Source organism: Protopterus annectens, chromosome 10.part0 (assembly GCF_019279795.1).
Source record: "Protopterus annectens isolate FY-2018-M chromosome 10.part0, PAN1.0, whole genome shotgun sequence".
Lineage (NCBI taxonomy): Eukaryota > Metazoa > Chordata > Ceratodontiformes > Protopteridae > Protopterus > Protopterus annectens.
This window is the reverse complement of record NC_056744.1, coordinates 1,817,970,026-1,817,992,638: the sequence shown is the minus strand read 5'-3', so window position 1 is coordinate 1,817,992,638 and position 22,613 is coordinate 1,817,970,026.

Sequence of the window (22,613 nt, the reverse complement as noted above, 5' to 3'; positions counted from 1 at the left end):
TGTGTGTGTGTGTGTGCGCATTAAATACATACACAATGTATATCTGGGATGTAAAATACTTTCTTCAACAGCAATTACATATATTAAGGTTATGTACTCATCATAACTCTCCATCTGTGTTGGCCATTTTTATTCTTCCTCAGTTTCCCACTCTTCTTCCAAAGTCCCTTTTATTCCTGGAGTGGCCTTATGGTTGTTGTGGAACTTGTGTTCCAGGCTTGAGCCACAGTCCTTTCTACTAGCCTTCCTCTTATCTTGGACTAAGGTTAGTTCTTTCTGTTGGTTATGGGGCAGCAAACTCAACTGGTGGCATTGCAAAGAAACTGGGGCATTATGGGTGAAGGGAGGGGCTCAAGAGTTGGATCCAATAGTGTAGTAAATGCGACTGAGCTAGATCTGAGGTCAGATCTGAGACCCATCAGGTGAAGAAGAATGAAAACGGACAACACAGATGTATAGTTATAGTGAGTATACAACTAATTTTAAAACTGTTCATAGCTCCATAGATGACACGGATTTGTGACAGTGTGACCGCTAGTTACATATACAGATTAAAACACATATTCTTCTGTATTAATCTTGAACAAATAAGAAAAAAGTTTTATATCTGAAAATACTGGGTAATTATATGGAAGAAATGAGCATTGGAAAAGTTTTACAACATACAGCGGAATTTTAATTAATTAGAATGCAACTTCGACTCTATCAAAGCATGCTATAAATAGGCTGCCTTTCATGGAATTCTGACTGCTATTTTATATGATGCAAATACTAAATTGGTAATGCAATACTCTACAAAGCTGATGTTAGTTTCAGGTGTTACTGAAAAAAATGCACCTGCTCTGTCTTCTAACAGAACTAAACATCAATTTTCTTGTATGTACAGATACTTTGTTGTACGTTGGTATAACTGTTGAACCAAACACATATTTTGTATCTGGAGATGGTGCCAGAACTTACTGAAGAAAACAGTGGTGCTCTTTCATATGGAAAGAGGGATCGTATCTGGAATTGGGCAGCCACTAGAGAACAACCGATCACTAAACGATAGGTTTGCTAATGTAAATGACACGACAAAAAGAAGGGATCCTGACATCACATCAACATAAGCAGCAGACAATGTAACAGTCACTGAGCTTAACAATACAACAGGGGCAGGATAGGTGAGGTGGGGAGATCAGAAATACAGATGCACCCATCTCTTCTCAGAGTTCTAACAGAAGAATTTATTCAAAATGTTATTATTCTGTTTTAAGCTTTCGTTTCAGTTTTCTATTTTTCCCAGTTTTCCTGTTTTTATGCTCTCTCCACTGACATTTCTTAAATAATTTTTTTTTTAGAAAAGAACACACTATGTATTCTTATTTAATACCTTTGAAGTGGTAATGAACTGGTGCTAAAGAGAATTACAGTTATGTGTTCGGCCATTTACAACTCACGAGATGGGAAGTAACTAATGAAAGCCAACACATTCTGGCTAGGCTTATAGATGCCCTCGTGCAGATAGCCTAGTACTTACCTGTGAGCCTATGAACAAATACAAGTAGCTATAAAGGGCATCGAGCAGTCGATTTAAATAAATGATCTTGAGCAGTGTACTACATGGGTTTTTTTATACGCATCTGAAACTGATGTAAGACGTAGTATCTTTAGATAGTACGAGTACCTTCTTGACTCACTGCAAACAGTAACACCCGATACTTACTTTATTTACTTACTTACTGTTAGAGTGTGCTCAACAATATACTAAGGTTGAAAGTAATTTTGCTGCAATTATGCAACATAAATAATGTATAAGATAAAGCTTGCTTAAATGTAGAAATAGAGTTTAGTAATAGGTAATCAGCATCCATACTAAATTACCATGGCTTGGAAAAGGAATCTGCTGAATGGACATTTTTCCCTTACAGACTCAAAACAGGATGTATGCAAGAGCAAAAATACAAAATCTGCTTTTAAAGAATGGACACTTTTCCCTTACAGACTCAAAACAGGATGTATGCAAGAGCAAAAATACAAAATCTGCTTTTAAAGAATGGACATTTTCCCTTACAGACTCAAAACAGGATGTATGCAAGAACAAAAATGCAAAATCTGCTTTTAAAGAACAATGACATGTTATTCTGCATGGAAAAACAGGATGGCACAAGAACAGATGTTTTTTTATACAAAGATCCAAATAAAATACAGGATGTTCACACTGTCAGAAAAGCTGATCTCTGACAATGTGTTTTCTCAAAAATGTTTTTCTTCATAAAAAACAGGATATGCTTATCAGCATTGACATAAGAACACATGTTTCTATACACAGGTTAAAATAGAATATAGGACAATGTGTTTCCTCAAAAATATGTTTTTCTACATGGACATCAGGACACTGTTACAGGATATTCACACTGTCAGAAAAGCTGGTCTCTTACAAGACATTGTTAAACAAGGAAGTTTAGTATTGTTTCTACAGAATAAGCAATTCTCCAAAATATGTTTATGCATGACTAAAAACTGTATATAAAGAGCTGTATAAATCCAGTTGTTTAGAGGTATGATAGGGACACAAGTCCTAAGGTAAATGTTATATCTCTCACATCATCTGTACTATATGAAAAGTAAAGTTGGAACAGTACTTTTAAGCTGTAACGTGGTTTCATTTGATTTATTATAAAAAGTTATTTGTTACTGCTCTTTAAAGTTAATGCTGCAAAGTATATTCTCTCATCAGTGTATATTCTGCAAGTTTCTGTATGCAACAGACTGTGAATGCAAATATAATCAGACTTTGAATTTTAGCAGAATCCAGCCAGCAAGACTGAGTGTCATAAGAACACTGCAAATCCATCACACCAAGCAGTAAGTAGCTCCATGTAATTTTTTCAATGGCAAGCTAGCCTGCATTTGAACCTACAATCTGCATTCAACCACAGGAGGAGTGATGGTAAGCCCTGCAGAGGGTCACTTCAGTTAAATTGCAGTAACTAACATTTGTACGTATGTGTCAGTTCTGAACAGAAGTATTCCAGTTTATGCAGCTTGCAGTAGTACAGTTTTTTAGACGTCTACATCCGGAGTGAGACTGAAGTTCCAGTCGCAGTGCCATAGTTTCGCTAAGAAAAGGGGAATATCCACTAGCACAGCAGTCCGCTGCCTGTTGTGCTTTCCCAGCTTCTCAAGTGACTTTGAAAAATTTCCAGCCATCTGCAACAACAGCCTGATCACCTGTTTTCTTGCTCACTGGTAAGACTTTTTCTACGTCACATTTTTTTTAGTATGGATGCTATCAGGCAGAATTCTAGCAAATGTAAGCCAAGTTTTACTCTTAATGTAGCAGAACAACCAGATAAAATATGGAGTAAATTGCAATGTTGGTATACACAACACATTAGTAAGTGTAAAACCTTGTTAGGGCAAGTTGACATACCAGCATTATGTAAGTGGATTGTAACATTTGATTGGTATTTGCAACAAAAAATGAAGTATATCATAGTAAATGTTTATTGTGTGATTCAAAGGAAACTGCATTTTGTGTAATATGCCATAAACAAGTATTGCATGATATTGCTAAAAACTAGACTGTGCAGACAGATCTGTTCATGATAAAGAATTAATTAATAATACACAGTTTTCATTATATCCAGATGTAAAGCAGTTATGTCCTGTTAGTACATTAATTTCTGAATTACAACAGCAATCAAATCTGTTATTGACAGAGTCCCCTGTAGATCTTGTAACTCCCTTTAAAAATTATGTACAAGCATGGAATGATGCCACGGCTACACATACAGATGAGGACAGAAACAAAGTTTATGATACATTGACAGAAAACTTTAATAAGTTTTTAAAAGAGAAACAAAATGAATTTAAAATGTTCAAAACTGACATTCAAGATCTCTGTCAAAAGTGCATAGGAGCTCTGCAGTCAACAGAGGAATCCAATAACAGGTATCATATATCCCTTAAACACTTACAGGTAGAAATGACAGACCTTAAACAGCATCTGAAGGAAAAGGAAGAAGAATTAGATGAATTAACAGAGACTAACCTCCAAAATACTATTTTGATATCCCAGCTTAAATAACCGTTAAAAAACACAAAACCAGTCCAAATTATAGAACAGGGACAGGGAACCACTACAGATTTATATACGCAGTCTAGATTATTACAGAGTTTACCACAGTGGAATGATAAAAAAGGCATATTTTATAACATGCTTACATTTGAAGAATGGGTGGCATATACAGCAGGCTCTGATATATGGACAGATGCATTACTTAGATGTTTCTGGATTTTCATTCCCAAATGTTTTAAAACTTTCATACAATTAAAGCAAGATGATTATCAGTTAAACACTAAAGTAGGACGTATGACAGCCATTTTAATGGCATTTACACAAGGGCAGCCTCTCACAGCCAAATTATTAGATAATTTTAAAATTACTATCACAGATAAATTAATGGAACAAAGTGATCATTTTAGACTTGCATTTCAAATCATATATAAAAAAACAGACAGAGACATGGGAAAAAGAGACATACAAAAACAGTTAATACATTGCTTCTTAGAACAAGTCAAAGGGGTTCCAGGGGATATTAAATGTATCTACGAAGAAAATTCTGATACCCTCACTGATTTGGTACAAAAACTAATGAGGGGACGGACTATGGCCGATGATGGGACTTTATATTCACACCATATCTTTGCATGTAAAGATAATAGTGAGCCATTTGAAGTAATTGGTGAAGTCAAAAACAGGGGAAGGCAAAAATGGTGTGACCAACCACCAGCAGAAAGAGCTGTGTCAGCACCACCAGCTCCTGCCTCTATGCTTGTAGTACCAGGATCAAGCACAGGTAATGAGCAAAAGGCACCAACATGCTTCTTTTGTAAAAAAATAGGACACGTTAAGCAAAATTGTGATCATTACAAAGCCTGGCGCAAAAAGAAGGAAGAACAGGGAGTGTTTCCAAAAAGAGAGCAAACAAATTTAAAAGAAAAGTCAGAAAAGCAGGATCATGTACAAAAACCTTACAATATTAGTAAAAACAGTTATAAAAGCCATCAATATACAGGAAAAGGGAAAGTATGCCCGGTAGATTTTCAAACAGTTTCACCTGTAAATCCGAAACATTTGATAGAACAGGCAGAAGGAATAGCTAGGCAACAGTTAAAAAAGAGATTGAAAACCTAAATATGTAGATCATTCAGACACAGAAGAAGATGACAAACAAAAACATGAGGTGTGTCATATTGCATTTGATAATAAAGGAGAGGATGAGTGGATTTCCTTACAATAGGGATGTGCCCCCCCTACTCTGGTATCTTTCCTGACTACCTTTAAAAAGGGTCGAGATGGACGACCACTGATTGATATTTGGGTAGAGGGGTCACTGTGGAAAAATGTCTTAATAGACACAGGAGCAGCAGTATCTGTCACAAATAGACAGTTACCAGTAAATCCTATAAAAAAGGTTTGCATTTCAGCATTTAATGGCACAGGATGCTATGCAGTGAGTAGCCAAAATGTGGACATAAAGTTTAGTCAAGAGGGACAAATATGAAAGGGTACATTTTTAATGCATCCATCTTGCACAAATACCATTATTGGTATGGACATTCTAGGACCTTTAGGCATAGTAATTGATTTACCTAATGAAATTCTGTGGATGGGAGACAAACAACAAAGAGAGGAAGAACAAAATACAGGTTGCTATGCAATCTCTCTACCTGACAAACCTGAAAAACCTACAGGCTATATAAATACAGACAGTGAGGATATATGGAAGCATTTACAACAGCAATTCCCAAATCTATGGTCCAAGGGTCCCAGTGATTGTGGGAAACTAGAAAGCCCAGTAGGAATAGGAAGTGATCAGGACTATATACCACCTTTTCAAAAACAATATCCTATTCCTAGGGAAGCAGAAGAACATATGGAAAAATGTATTGCAGAATGGGAAAGAGAAGGGATTATACAAAAAGGCAACAGTCCTACAAATTCACCAATCTGGCCAGTTAAGAAAAAGATGGTAGTTATCATCTTGTTATTGATTTACTGAAAGGTTAATCAATATACCACTCCTAGAGCACACTTGATTCCAGGAGTCCCAGAGTTGGCTGCACATATTAAGCCACAAAGTAAGTGGTTTACAGTAATAGATTTAGCAAATGTTTTTTGCAGTGCCACTCAGGAAAAAAGATTGGCCAAGATTTGCCTTTACATTTAAAAACCAGCAATATGTTATGACAAGGTTACTACAAGGGTTTCAAAACAGTCCAGTTATTTTTCATCAGACAGTAGGATCCATTCTACAACATTTGGAAAAGGATGATTCAGTAATGCATTACATTGATGATATTTTAATTCAGTCAGAAACAGTAGAGGAGCATGTACGGCTTCTTAAGAGAGTTTTTCATACTCTACAGCAAGCAGGGTTTAAGGTTAAAAGTGAAAAAATTCAGTTTATGACACAAAAAGTTAAGTTTCTAGGTACTATTATAAAACCAACAGGAAGATCTCCTTGCCCTGTACGTGTACAAGGCATTTTACAAATGGAAAAGCCACTGACTATAGCAGACTTACATAAATTCATGGGAATCATGAATTACAATAGGGAATTTATAGAGGATTATGCAGCCGTGGCTGCTGCCCTATACAAAATGTTACATGAACAAAAGAACTCCACCTTTTTAGAGTGGGGATCTCATGAAGAGGAGGCATTTTCACAGATAAAAATAAAACTAGCACAAGCTACAGAACTAATAGCGCCCACTCCAAGGTTACCATTTGTGTTACAAGCAGCAGCAGGAAAAAAAACACTGTCTGTGGTACTACTACAGGAATGGCCACATGGTAGTGACAACAGAATGGAAAAAACATTACGCCCAGTCACTTTCTTTAGCAGAAAGATGACTCCAGTGGAATTGGGTTACCATCCATGTATACAGCAGTTATTAGCCATTTACTGGGGTATTAAACAAACTGAATATTTGACCGTATTTTCCAGCATTATAGTACAAACACCACATCAAGCTGTAAAAGCTTTGATAGACAGTTTTGAAATGAATAAAATTACAGATGGTATTAGGCAGTCTTTGCAAAATGGATGGCACTTTTTGAAATAAAAAATGTTACTATACAGACAGGGGATAAATACCATTTGTCAAACCATATGGGATATGAAGAAAAACAGCATAACTGTTTAAAAAAGATAATGTCACCTGAGGTGCAATTTTTAGCATCTGATTTTGATCACTTTAAGCCATCTATCTTTGTGGATGGAGCACGATATTGGGACCAAGGTAGATACTGGACAGGATTTGCCATAGTTCCAGAAAATCCACAATTGGGTTCTCCTGAACTAATCAAGTTACCAGGGCATATGTCAGCTCAAAGAGCTGAACTGGAGGCAGTATTGTATGTGCTAAAGTATTACAATCCTATTAACATTTTTTCAGATAGTGCTTATGTAGTAAATTCTTTAAGACTACATATGGAAACCTGGGTAAGACGAGGATTTGTGGATAGTGTAGGTAAACCATTACGGCATGCTGAAGTATTAAAAGACATATATAAAGTTATAACAATGTCAAAACAACAAGGACAGTATAGCATCTTAAAAGTAAAAGCACATCAAAAGCCAACCAGTGAAACTTACAGATTAAATGTGTTAGCTGATACCTTGGCCAAACAAGCAGCACAAAATGGAAAAGAACTTCCAGAATATGAGTACGCCAATGTAGAAGTTAGTGTCTTAAAAGAGTTAGAAACTTCCAGAATATGAGTATGTCAGTGTAGAAGTTAGTGTCTTAAAAGAGTTAGAAACTTCCAGAATATGAGTATGTCAGTGTAGAAGTTAGTATCTTAAAAGAGTTAGAAACTTCCAGAATATGAGTACGCCAATGTAGAAGTTAGTGTCTTAAAAGAGTTAGAAACTTCCAGAATATGAGTATGTCAGTGTAGAAGTTAGTGTCTTAAAAGAGCTAGATAAAGAGTCAATAGAGAAAGACCTTGTAAATATACAAAAACAACAGGGCTTAAAAGAAGAAACCGATCAGTGCAGATTGGTAGGCATACCACCAAAGGAGTACTATGCATACACGACCTCCAAAGGGTTACAGTTGCCATATGTACCATTTCAGTTGGCACGCCAGTTGGTCAAGTTAAATCACCAAATACTGGGCCATATAGGAACTGATAAGTTATGGGCAGTTGTAAAAGAAAAGTATTGGAACCCAAATTTAAAAAAGGTCTGCAAACTGATTATAAAAGAATGTTTAATCTGTCTTCAGGTAAATGCTAAAAGCAAAAGGCCTCAGTTACATCGAGTACAGCCAGCGGATGGGCCATGGTATGCAGTTCAAATAGATTATGCAGGTCCATTACCAACAACAAAGGGAGGTTACAGATATCTACTAGTAGTAGTGGACGTCTTTTCAAAATGGGTAGAAGCAATTCCTACCAAAACCATGACAGCAAAGGCAACAGCAGAAGCCTTATGAAAAAATATTTTCTGTCATTGGGGATGGCCACGGGTTATAGAGTCAGACAATGGCCCACAGTTTGTTAGTGATCTCATTAAACAAATGTGTAATTTGTTAGGCATACAGCAAAGGTTTCATGTACCATACCATCCACAATCTAATGGCATTGTAGAACGTATGAATCGGACGTTAAAAGAACGTCTAAAAAGGCATGCTTGGAAAAGGGCAATACATGGGTACATCATCTGCCTGGTATTTTAATGGGTATTCGAGCAACACCAAACAGCAAAACAGGTATTTCCCCATATGAAATAATGACAGGCCGCAAAATGCCCATACAATTACCATTTGATCCAGATTTACCTAATGGTAGGCCCATGCTAGAAATTAGCAAACATCAGGAATGGCTAAAACAACTTACTAGTATATGTGACTATAATGCAAGGGAGCAAGCGTTCCATCTATGGAAAAAGGTGCCAATAATACCAGCTGAAAAAAACCTTCCCTGTGGAACCAAAGTATTGGTAAAAACATTCCAAATGGAAGGACCATGGGCTAGCAATTGGCAAGGCCCTTTTGAAGTAGTGGAACAAATTGGACCATTAGTGTACAAAATCAAAGGAAAAAAGAAAAACAGAACAATGTTGGTACATAAAGATCAACTAAGAATGATAAAAAATAGTAAACAATGTAAGTCTGATTAAATGTATTCTTTTGTAGGTTTCCAACAGAGAAAACCCTAATAAAATTGACATGGTTTAAAGTGCATCCTTTTGGAAATCCAGTTTCGGATGACCAAAGGCAAAATGATTCAACAATGGAATTTCTATTTAAAGGATGTTTTTTTAAATTGATAATAGCTATTATACTAACTATTATTGTATTGCTTAGTATTACATTATACTTACAACCTGTTAATCAAACTGTAAAGTTACATAAGAGAGAGAGTAAAGAAATGTGGAAAAATGAACAAGACTGGTCACCATCTTTTAACACTTTCTTAGCAAGACAATGTTGGTATGCAAAAGCATGAATGTTTCTAATTGTTGGGTATGTAGTTTAATACCAAAAATAACAGGGGTAATGCCTCTAATACCTATTCCACTAAATTCTCTTAGTAGTTGGAGAGTATTAATAAATGAAACAGGAGATCAAGTTATAAATGTACAATTACGTAAAGCAAGAGTACAGTTATCTGCTATAGTACAGGGGATCACATGTTTTCAACAAAATGGAACTGTTCCAGTGGGTAATAGCAATTGTATTCAAACAATTGAAATGATAAATTTTCACAACCACATACCAGTATGTGAAGTATTTTCTCATGGTTTCCCTATTTTAATACCAATTAAGGGTCAGTTAATATTAAGTGACACAGCAGTATTTCACTTTTCACAAAATGACAAAAATGACTGTAAAACTAATATTACATGTTGAAGAAGTAAAACAGATAAAAACTTTACAGTTGTACATGATAAAACTCCTACTATGGGGCAAGTAAATGGCAGTCTGGTAAATAGCAGTGTTGCTCTATCAGATGGGTTATATTACATCTGTGGTAAATATGCTTATAAATGGTTACCAAAGGGATGGGATGGCACCTGTTATATAGGATTAGTGGTACCAGCAATGCATCATGTAAAAGAGTTACCAAAAGGAAACATTAGGAATACAAAAAAGAAAAGGGATATATTACCTGTAATTGAAAGTCCAGAAAATCCAGTAGACACCTTAGATATATCACGTATATATCATCAAAATCTTGATTATATTAAATTAAAAGATATGGATTTAGGAGATGATGTAATCTCTGGAGCAGGTATTTTCCCTTGGTACGGGGCTGCAAAAGCCATCTGGGAATTGAGAAAACTATCTAAACTAGTTGAGATATTGGCAAATGCCACTTTCAATGCAGTCCTTGACATTACTGTCAAAATGACAGCAATACGAACTATGGTTTTGCAAAATCGAATGGCATCAGATTACATATTAGCATCACAAGGGGGTACATGTGCTTTAATAGGAGAACAGTGTTGTACATTTATTCCAGACAAAACAGAATCTGTAAAAGCACATTTAGAAGTGATTGCACAAGTGTCTCAACATACTAGAAAAAACTGAAATGATGACTGGGGTGAATGGTTTAGTAATCTATTTACAGGATGGACAGGAAAAATCACTGTATTTTTAATTTCTTTTATTGTTATTGTAATGCTTGGTTGCATATTATTTACATGTATTAAAGTCTGCTTAGCAAAAGCTAGTCAAGTTACTGTTGTTAATTGTCATAATAAAAAAGTATTACCAAATAATGCTGAATTTATTTCTCTAGTTTAAAATAAAAAAGACGGAATTGTTAGAGTGTGCTCAACAATATACTAAGGTTGAAAGTAATTTTGCTGCAATTATGCAACATAAATAATGTATAAGATAAAGCTTGCTTAAATGTAGAAATAGAGTTTAGTAATAGGTAATCAGCATCCATACTAAATTACCATGGCTTGGAAAAGGAATCTGCTGAATGGACATTTTTCCCTTACAGACTCAAAACAGGATGTATGCAAGAGCAAAAATACAAAATCTGCTTTTAAAGAATGGACACTTTTCCCTTACAGACTCAAAACAGGATGTATGCAAGAGCAAAAATACAAAATCTGCTTTTAAAGAATGGACATTTTTCCCTTACAGACTCAAAACAGGATGTATGCAAGAACAAAAATGCAAAATCTGCTTTTAAAGAACAATGACATGTTATTCTGCATGGAAAAACAGGATGGCACAAAAACAGATTTTTTTTTATACAAAGATCCAAATAAAATACAGGATGTTCACACTGTCAGAAAAGCTGATCTCTGACAATGTGTTTTCTCAAAAATATGTTTTTCTTCATAAAAAAACAGGATATGCTTATCAGCACTGACATAAGAACACATGTTTCTATACACAGATTCAAATAGAATACAGGACAATGTGTTTCCTCAAAAATATGTTTTTCTACATGGACATCAGGACACTGTTACAGGATATTCACACTGTCAGAAAAGCTGGTCTCTTACAAGACATTGTTAAACAAGGAAGTTTAGTATTGTTTCTACAGGATAAGCAATTCTCCAAAATATGTTTATGCATGACTAAAAACTGTATATAAAGAGCTGTATAAATCCAGTTGTTTAGAGGTATGATAGGGACACAAGTCCTAAGGTAAATGTTATATCTCTCACATCATCTGTACCATATGAAAAGTAAAGTTAGAACAGTACTTTTAAGCTGCAACATGGTTTCGTTTGATTTATTATAAAAAGTTATTTGTTACTGCTCTTTAAAGTTAATGCTGCAAAGTATATTCTCTCATCAGTGTATATTCTGCAAGTTTCTGTATGCAACAGACTGTGAATGCAAATATAATCAGACTTTGAATTTTAGCAGAATCCAGCCAGCAAGACTGAGTGTCATAAGAACACTGCAAATCCATCACACCAAGCAGTAAGCAGCTCCATGTAATTTTTTCACTTACATTTGTTTGCCAGGATAGTCCAGTGGGCCAAGGTAAACCCATTCTCAGTATGGGCCCAGGGAGAAAAGTTCCATAGACATAGTATAAATATTACACAGTACATATGCAGTATACTGAATATGTGACAAACTACAAGGATACATTACAGGATGTACAGCATAGTATAGACTCAATACATCACCATACAGTGAAGAACTAAAGATAATACAATCTGAAAAATAAGCAGTAATACCCTGCCAGACCATGTACAGCACAGTACAAATTTAATATAATGCCATACAGTGGAGAACCAGTAGGTGGTACCTTCTGAAAACAAACAGCAGATCTATTCAAAACCACTACAGACTAATATGCAGTACATGCTGAAACATACAGCAGTTCACTACAAAAACCAGTATAAGCTAAAGACAGTACATTTTGAAACAGTCTGTTCATAATAGCAGTTAAAGGATAGAAGAAAGGAGTCAATCAGGGCTGATAACATACACGTGTAGGGATATAGGGAAAGGCAGGGATGGGAGAAGGCAAGAGGAGAGGGGGTTCAGGGTATAGGAACTACAGCCTTGGTGCAGTTGCACTGCCATAGTGAGGCAAGATATTGTTTCAGGGAATTCTTAAAGACAGGGGTACTGCTGATAGTCCTAATTGATGGCGGGAGAGTATTCCATAGTTTAGCTACAGTGAAGGAGTAGCGTGTTTGTCCATCTGTGTGGGCAGGTCTCACTACATCCAGGAGCAGTTGGTTATTGGATCAGAGAGGTCTGTTTGGATGATATTGTGTGAGCAGAGAGGACAAGTTAGGACAATTGGTAGGTTTATAAATAAACGTGTGTGCAGTGTTTAGCTGAATGAGTGTCCGGTGATTATAAATAAACGTGTGTACAGTGGTTAGCTGAATGAGTGTCCGGTGATTATAAATAAACGTATGTACAGTGGTTAGCTGAATGAGTGTCCGGTGATTATAAATAAACGTATGTACAGTGGTTAGCTGAATGAGTGTCCAGTGGTTATAAATAAATGTGTGTGCAGTGGTTAGCTGAATGAGTGTCCAGTGATTATAAATAAACATGTGTGCAGTGGTTAGCTGAATGAGTGTCCTGTGATTATAAATGTGTGCAGTGGTTAGCTGAATGAGTGTCTGGTGATTATAAATAAACATGTGTGCAGTGGTTAGCTGAATGAGTATCCGGTGATTATAAATAAACTTGTGTACAGTGGTTAGCTGAATGAGTGCCTGGTGTTTATAAATAAACGTGTGTGCAGTGGTTAGCTGAATGAGTGTCCGGTGATTATAAATAAACGTGTGTACAGTGGTTAGCTGAATGAGTGTACGGTGATTATAAATAAACGTATGTACAGTGGTTAGCTGAATGAGTGTCCGGTGATTATAAATAAACTTGTGTCTGGTGATTGTAAATAAACGTGTGTACAGTGGTTAGCTGAATGAGTGTCCGGTGGTTATAAATAAACATGTGTGCAGTGGTTAGCTGAATGAGTGTCCAGTGATTATAAATAAACTTGTGTGTAGTGGTTAGCTGAATGAGTGTTTGCTGATTATAAATAAACATGTGTGCAGTGGTTAGCTGAATGAGTGTTCGGTGATTATAAATAAACGTGTGTGCAGTGGTTAGCTGGATGGGTATCCGGTGAAGAGGTAGTTCCAGCCAGTTTAGGTTCATAGATTAGTACTAAGCTAACTGGCCTTGTAAGTCACTTTAAGCTTAGCCAATTATCCCTTGTGAGACTCAAACCCTGCACCTTGTGTTTGTAATGCAAATACCTTAACCATTAGGTCACCCTCCCACCCTAGTAGGAGTAGTTATGAGTATTGGTGAGAAGAATAGTTAGCATTTGTTACAAATGTTCCAAAAACAAATGGTTCTGCCACCAATTCCACTTAAAAACACTTAAAACTTGAAAACTTTAATAAAATATACGATAAGATAAAATAAAATAAACAGACTGGCTCATAAACCGGATAAGCGCTTTTGGTATAATATCTTTTTCAAATCCTAAATGTTTGCCAGTGAAACTTCTTAAATACCTTCATTTCCTAGAGTTCACTAACTTAGATGCATTTAGTAACCATAGCAGCATACACACCCTTCTAATTATGCCACTTTGAGTGCTGAAGAGCTTTCCCTTTTAGTGCAGGTGTTAAAGGGACAAATGCATTCAGACCTGGTGACTGATCTGATTGCAAAATCATTATCCACTTCATCTCTTCAATTTCTGTTTGGTTTACTAAATCCCCACCTCTTGGTGTTTCATGAAGCCTAACTAGTGCCAGGAACTTGAAGGAATGATTGTCATTTAAACTAATATGCATATAAAGTGCATTGCTGGTAACTTTTTTTCTTATGTCAGATAAGTGCTTTAGGATACGTTCCTTGAGCATTTGATTAGTTTTCCCTATGTAGTATGCCTTGCAGTGACTGCAGGTTGCCACATAGATAATGTTCTTACTCCGACAGTTTGCAAATCCTTCAAACTTATAGTTACTTTTAGTCAGGGGATGTGTAAAAGTATTTGAGATGTTTATATGAGAGCATGCCTTGCAACTTCCACATCTAAATGTACCAACTCTCCTGTTCATCTGAAAACTCCTGTCTTCAGAAATAGCTTCATTTTCTGTTTTATAACATAATAGTCTTTTTAAGTTTTTCCTGTTCTTAAAAGAAAAGCTGGGTTGATCTCCAACAATTTCCCTAATTTTGTAGTCAGATGTTAGAACTGGCCAAAATTTTCTGATGGTATTACGAATAGCAAAATTGTCAGTACTATATGTCAACTGGCATCTCAGATTGGACTTTACCTCCTTTCGCTTGATCTTAACTATTTCACCTTGGTCCGAGAAACAGGGTCTTCCCCTCTGAGACCGTAGTTCCAAGGTAGTTGCTTCATTGGTATGTGTCTCTGACTTTGTATCCTCTCTTATTAAAGTCATTGATAAGTTTAATTTGCTCCTCCCTATAATCCTCATCCCTCGTGCAGAGCTTGGACACTCGAGTTAGTTGGTTAGTCACTATGTTGTCAAGAACGTGCATGGGATGCATGCTAGTATTGTGCAGTAATTGATTGCGCCATACAGGTTTCCTATACATTCTAGTATTGATGCTTCCTGTGTCATCTAACATTAACTTAACATCCAAGAATTCTATCTCTGTATTAGAAGATGTCACTTCAAACTTCAAAAATGAAGTTGTGTTGGTCAAAAATTGTACAAAATGTTCCAAGGAGGTTAAATCGCCATCCGATATGAGAAAGACATCATCCACAAATCGATTATAGAAAACTATGTTTCTATTCCATTTGTTGTTAATATCCGCTTTCCATAGCTCTTCCCATCTTGCCAGGACCAGATTGGCATAACTATTTGCACACGGAGTTTCCATCGCTACCCTCGACTTCTGCCAGTAGTAAGTACTACCATACAAAAACACATTGTTATATAAGACCAATTCCAAGAGACTACATAGTAAATGGATATCATTGGTTGCTTTGTGCTTCACACCAAAGTCTCTGATCGCTTCGATCCCCCAATCATTGGCTATGGACGTGAGCAATGAACAAACTGTTCACGTCCATAGTTACCAATAATAAATTCTTACAAGTTTTCATCTGTTGTAGTTTCTTGTAAAGTCTACTTAAGAACTCAGCCGAATCCTTGATCACTGCAGGTACATGAGGTAGCAATTTCTTTAACTCCCCTCCTATAAAAATGGAAAGGGGTTCAGTTATCCATCCTTTTCCTGAAACGACTGGTCGCATCGGAGGGTCATGTAGATTCTTATGCACCTTAGGCATTCCATTGATGCTAGGTATAGTAGGATGACATACTTCAAAAAAATCAAACAGCTCTTTGCTTATCGATCTATTCATGAGCTTGTCATAAAGTGTGTCTTGTACACAATGTATGATGGTGTTCAATTCTCTTTTATCAATCCTCCTGTAGGTGGCTATATCCGCTAGCATCTCCTTCATCTTGGCATCATAGAACGACATATCCAGAACTATAACTGCCCCTCCTTTGTCAGCTTGTTTAATCATGATGTCCTTCATATTATGTAGTTCAAATAGTGCTCTCTTCTCATTTAGAGTTAAGTTGTGGAAATGTTTACTTCCCTTTTGCTGTCTATATTCAGCCACTTCATTTTTCACATAATCGCACAAAGGCATCAACAACCGGATGACATACAGGGACAAACGTACTTGGTTTTCTATATCCAGTTCTAGTTTGAGATTCATCATTGCTTGTATTTCCGAAGAGATGCCTTAAAGTCACATTCCTCCCAAAATATTTTAGATCTAGAATAAATTCACTCATTGGTGAACACAAGGAGGGTATGAAACTCATTCCTTTCTCTAATAGTCGAGTCTGATCTCTTGTTAATAAAACACTCAGTATATTAAATACCAGGGAATCATTTATTCCTGAAACCTCTGTTTCTTCCTCTCCCTGCTCTGGGGTCGTACTTCCCTCGGGGGTGTTGTTCTGCAACAAAAAAGGAAGCTGTTGGTAAAGCGGTAAATGTACCACCCCATCTTTGGGTTTAGTGGCATTGTTACAAATGTGATTTTATTGTAGCAAGAGGCTAGTTTGTGTTTTAGAGAGGGTTGAACATTGGTCAGGAGAAGGTGCACCGTAAAGAAGTGATGACAGAAGCAAAGAAGGAAGGATGAGGCAAGAGGTAGTTTTGCGGAGTGCTTGAGGAAGTAATTATGTCTGTAAAGACAGCCCAGTTTTTGGTGTGTTTTTTAATATTGGTATGAATGTGCATGTCAAATGTTAAATTTTCATCTGTGATGAAGCATAACAGTTTAGAACACTGTGCAACTTCAGTTATAGTGCTGTTTGGGATTGGATGCTGAAATTTTACTTGTCTAGTTGAGAGGATTTCTTGGGTCGAAAAAGAAGTTTAGTTTTATTCGGGTTTAAGGCGAGATGGTTATTGGACATCCATATTTCTATAGTAGCGAGGACGTCTTGTGTGAGTTGAAGTTGTTCAGATTGTGAGTTGGCAGCACAGATGATTGTAAAATCATCTGCATACTGGATGACAGCACTTTGGGTAAGAGAGGTGTGGAAGTTATTGATAAAGATGAACAAAAGGGGTCCTAGTATGGATCCTTGTGGAGCACCTGTTGTTGTGCCAAGGAAAGGAGAGAAAGAATGTTGCCATTTGGTTGATTGTTGCCTGTTAGCGAGGTAGTTTGAGAACCATTCTAGCGTGGGGGTGAGAAGCCTATGCCAGCCAGTTTAGTGATAAGGAGAGATTGGGAGACTGTATCAAAGGCCTGTCCTTCCTCCACCTTTCTTGTAACTGCTTACTGAATAAAGAGGGTCACTAGATGTAATTGACAGACCTCAGGCCAATGGCCTGGTATAGTTCTAGCAATAAAACATTCTGATCATTCACTCCTTTCCCATGGTACCTCTGGTCCTTCCCATCCATAAAAGATCAAGACAGGATAACAGCTCGAGTTTCACAGTTAGGGCTCATACACATAACACCAAACAGAAGGTTAGTATTCATAGTGGAAAGGGATTATGATGAAATGGGGGGTCAAGAACTAGAGAGACAGTGGGATTTTGGATGCAGATCCTTAAGGAAAATATTAGCAACTATACAGAATGTTATATTCGTAAAGTAGCAGAAAGTATTCTAAGAACTAAGCCATTATGAGAATGGAGAAAGGAGATTTTGCCAGTAGGGATGGCTGCAAGTAGAGGTACAGAAAGTAGTCAAAAAGGGCTGGAATTTACTGGAGAAATCTGCAAATGGAACGAAGATATCGGGAATAAATAACTCAATCAGGAAAGGTCACTGAATGGGATAAAGCCAAGAAGACACTTGGATTTCAGGCCAGAGTCTGCCTTCCCTACCAGGGCTTGATGGCAGATTACAGGCAAAGAGAAAGGGATAGGGGAGTTTTAAGTGAAATACCTGTTCTGGTAGCATTTTTTAGTTGAATCTAGAACAGAGGCAGCTGTTAAAAAGGGATAATTAGAAGGACGTATACAATACTGCATGGTTACTATATGAATCAATCACAGGAGGTTAGAAAAATGGGAAGAGAAATTGGGAAAGCAATTTACAAGAAAACAATGGGAGGACATGCAGCCGATATGTCTCAACCTCAGCGCAAGAAATCTGGACACAGCCTAAAATAATGGGGGGACAAAGGTCCAAAAATAACGGCAGAGTTTAAATATTATTCTTATAAACTTATACATTTGCTAGATTAACAGGATTTGTGTTTGTATGCAATTTCTGAAGGATATAAAGTCTGAAACTCAAATGTATGCCACTATTTAGCAGCTGCAATCCACAGGGATTTCACAAAATTTTTGAGTAACAGATTTAAAATATAAAGTAGAAATCTGGGCATTCTGCGAAAATCTGGATATTTTAGAGTTATTGTGACTAAGCCCAGAATGTTTAGGATCTTTGCTTGGAAATGTTTGCACAGGTATTTTTATATCCGAAGCAGACTTCAAAGAATTTTTTTTCAGGTAGATAGTAAATATTGGAGGTGTGATGGAAAAGAAAGAGGTAACTGGGCACATATGTTCTGGGAGTGTAATGAGTTGGCTGACTTTAAACATTCCCTACAGAGTACTCTGTCAGGGATACTGGGTAAGTAAATGTTCGTAAGGGAGGAAATGATTCTTTTGAGTTGGGACACAGAATGTGAACTGCCTAGACATTGTAAGGCCTTGCTAAGTTTAATTCTGTTGGCTGCCAAAATGCAATTACTACAAAATGGAAATCAAAGTCTGCACCAACTATATTTGTGGTACTCAATATTATAAAAGAGACTAAAGAACTGGAAGAAGGATATTCAGAAAATGGATGGAGTGAATTCATTAGAAATAAATGTAAATTGTGGGAACAATGCCTGCATAATAATGTTCAGGAGCAGTGAAGTGAGGAGGAGCTCGCCTACACACAACTAACAGGCTACATTAAAAATACAATATCTTGACTTAATGATAGCATGGGTCTTGGCCTGGATCTAGTACTATGACTGCCCTATAAAATTTAACATACAACATACCCTGCAATATGGAGACACCTTCTTACAGGTGCAGTAGTAGTAGGACTCACACCTTTGATCTCGGGACAGAGGCCCTTCTTACAGGTGGAGTAGTAGTAGAACTCACTCATGCCTCTGATATAGGGACAGGGGCCCTTCTTACAGCTGTGGTAGTAGTAGGACTCGTGCCTTTGAACTAGAGACAGGGGCCCTTCTTACAGGTGCAGTAGAACTCACTCACATTTATGATCTAGGGGACAGGGGCCCTTCTTACAGGTGCAGTAGTAGTGGTACTCACACCTTTGATCTAGGGACAGGGGCCCTTCTTACGGGTGCAGTAGTGGTAGAACTTACACCTATGATTTAGAGACAGAGACCTTCTTACATGTGTAGTAGTGTCAGGACTCTCTCACACCTTTGATTTAGGGACACAGGCCCTGCTTACAGGTGCAGTAGCAGTAGAACTCACACCTTTGATCTAGGGACAAGGGCCCTTCTTACAGCTGCAGTAATAGTAGAAATCACTCACACCTTTGATCTAGGGACAGGGGCCCTTTTTACAAGTGCATTATTAGTAAAACTCACTCACATCTATGATCTAGGAACAGAGGCCCTTCCTACAGGTGTAGCAGTAGTAGAACACACTCATGCTTTGATCTAGGGACAGAAGCCCTTCTTACAGGTGTAGTAGGAGGACTTACTCACACCTTTGATCTAGACACTGGGGCACTTCTTACAGGTGCAGTAGTAGTAGAACTCACTCACACCTTTGATCTAGGGACAGGGGCCCTTCTTACAGGTGCAGTAGTAGTAGAACTCACACCTTTGATCTAAAGACAGGGGCCCTTCTTACAGGTGCAGTAATAGTAGAAATCACTCACACCTTTGATCGAGGGATAGGGGCCCTTCTTACAGGTGCATTAGTAAGAGGACTCACACCTATGATCTAGGGACAGAGACCTTCTTGCAGGTGCAGTAGTAGCATGACTCAGTCACACCTTTGATCTAGGGACAGGGGTCCTTCTTACAGGTGTAGTAGTAGTAGGACTCACACTTTCGATCTAGGGATGGGGCCCTTCTTACAGCTTTGGTAGTAGTAGAACTCACTCACATCTTTGATCTAGGCACAGGGAGCTCTTCTTACAGGTGCAGTAGTAGTAGGACTCACTCACACCTTTGATCTAGGCACAGGGGGCCTTTCTTACAGGTGCAGTAGATCTAGGTATGGGGCCTTTCTTACAGGTTTAGCAGTAGTAGAACTCACACCTTTGATCTAGGGACAGGGGCCCTTCTTACAGGTGCAGTAGTAGTAGAACTCACTCACACCTTTGATCTAGGGACAGGGGCCCTTCTTACAGGTGCTTTAGGAGGAGGACTCACTCACACCTATGATCTAGGGACACAGACCCTTCTTACAGGTACAGTAGTAGTAGAAATCACACCTTTGATCTAGGGACAGGGGCCCTTCTTACAGGTTTAGTAGTAGTAGAACTCACATGTTTGATCTAGAGACAGGGGCCCTTCTTACAAGTGTAGTAGTAGGACTCACTCACACCTATGATCTAGGGACAGGGGCCCTTCTTACAGATGTAGTAGTAGGACTCACTCACAACTTTGATCTAGGGACAGGGGCCCTTCTTACAGATGTAGTAGTAGGACTCACTCACACCTATGATCTAGGGACAGGGGCCCTTCTTACAGGTTTAGTAGTATCAGAACTCACACGTTTGATCTACAGACAGGGGCCCTTCTTACAGGTGCAGTAATAGGAGGGCTCACTCACACCTTTGATCCAGCCAACCATGATGTCCAACTGCAATCACTTACTGCAGCAGGTGCCAGCACAGACTCACTCAGGGTTCAAAAGCTTCATCTGCCAGACTTGACATTTCAGATAGAAACATCTTCCTTATGTTACCCCCCCTGCAAAGGGTATCTCACAAGATTCAGTCTTATCCCCATATCTTACTCTATTCATCCATAATCTTCCATCGAATTTACCGCAAAATCCCATCCTCTTCCATACTAATGACATGGTCATCTACAGGGCCAGTATCTCTCACGCAACAATCAAGAAAGAACAAGAGAATGAAGAACACGCCTACACAATGGGCTTCACAAAACAAATGTAGTCTTAAAACAAAAAAATCCTTGATTTTTTGAAACAAAGCAGAACCTCCTACATGTCCCAAAAGTGGGGGATGCTCAGCAACAAACACCTAACTGAATGCACACCACAGTCCCACTTTAAAATCTGGCTTGATCAATTTCAAAGTAAGGCAATAAGATTCCAAATGACTCCTATTCTCACAAATAGATAAATAAATGAAACAGGGCATCACCGTTCGGTTGTAGCATAGGCCATCACCGTTCGGTTGTAGCATAGGAAAACTGGATAGCAATAAAACAGACACACACTGCTACCTTTTATCTGTATCTTACAAATGTATACATCCTAAACTTTCCCGTTCTTTACTAACAGTCTTAACACAATCACCACCTTTGAGCTACACTTGCAATTCTTCCTCCCTCTCCCTAAACACCCCCTGTAAAACTGCACACCAGAAACAATTTCTATTCAGCAAAACCCACACATGCACACACACACACACACACACACACACACACACACACACACACACGCACGCGCGTGCACACAGACACACACGCACACACAAACACAGACACACAAACACACACACAAACACAGACACACAAACACACACACAAACACAGACACACACACACACACACACACACACACACACACACACACACACACACACACACACACACACACACACACACACACACACACACAAAACCACTACCAGGAAAGCTATAAGAATTATTTCCCAAAAATCAGAAGCCAACTTATAAAAGCCTTTCTGAGCAAATGTGCTTGTAAATGCTTCCCAAGCTGGATTTCACTATAATCCCTGCTGCTAACTCAACAGCAACGAGTAACTACCCTTGTGATTATTATTTACCCTACTTACCCTTCTTATCTACCCCTCCACCTAACCTGCAGTCTTAATTATCCTCCTCTCTACCCTCTCCACTCCATGCACTCCTTTCATTGTTTTTAAGCAAATATACTAAAATGTTCATGTATCGATTCTGTTTATGACAGGTTTCATAATTATCTGTTTTACTTACTGTGTTCTCATATTTATACTTTGGCCTATATATTCCACAGTGTGTTTGGTCCATTAATGGTCATTGCGATTAGGATTCATTTAGCAGTGACCTAGGGTGGCTGCATTTCTGAAAATGAATTTTGTCCATGCATGCTCTCAGTGCTGAGGGGGTGTACCCTCAGAGTTAGGGACATACCTATCAACACCTTAGAGAAAAAAATCTGGACAAGGCTGAAAATAATGAGGGGGGGGGGCAAAGGACCAAACCTAGAACAAATTTTAAATATTGCTCTTATCAACTTAGAAAATTTGCTATAATAATATTTTTTATTGTCCTTTGTTTTCTGAAAGATATGGAGTCTGCCAAATGTCTGCCATTATTTAATGACTTCGATCCTCAAGGATTTGCTAGAAAACTACAAATTTTATGACAAACAGACTAA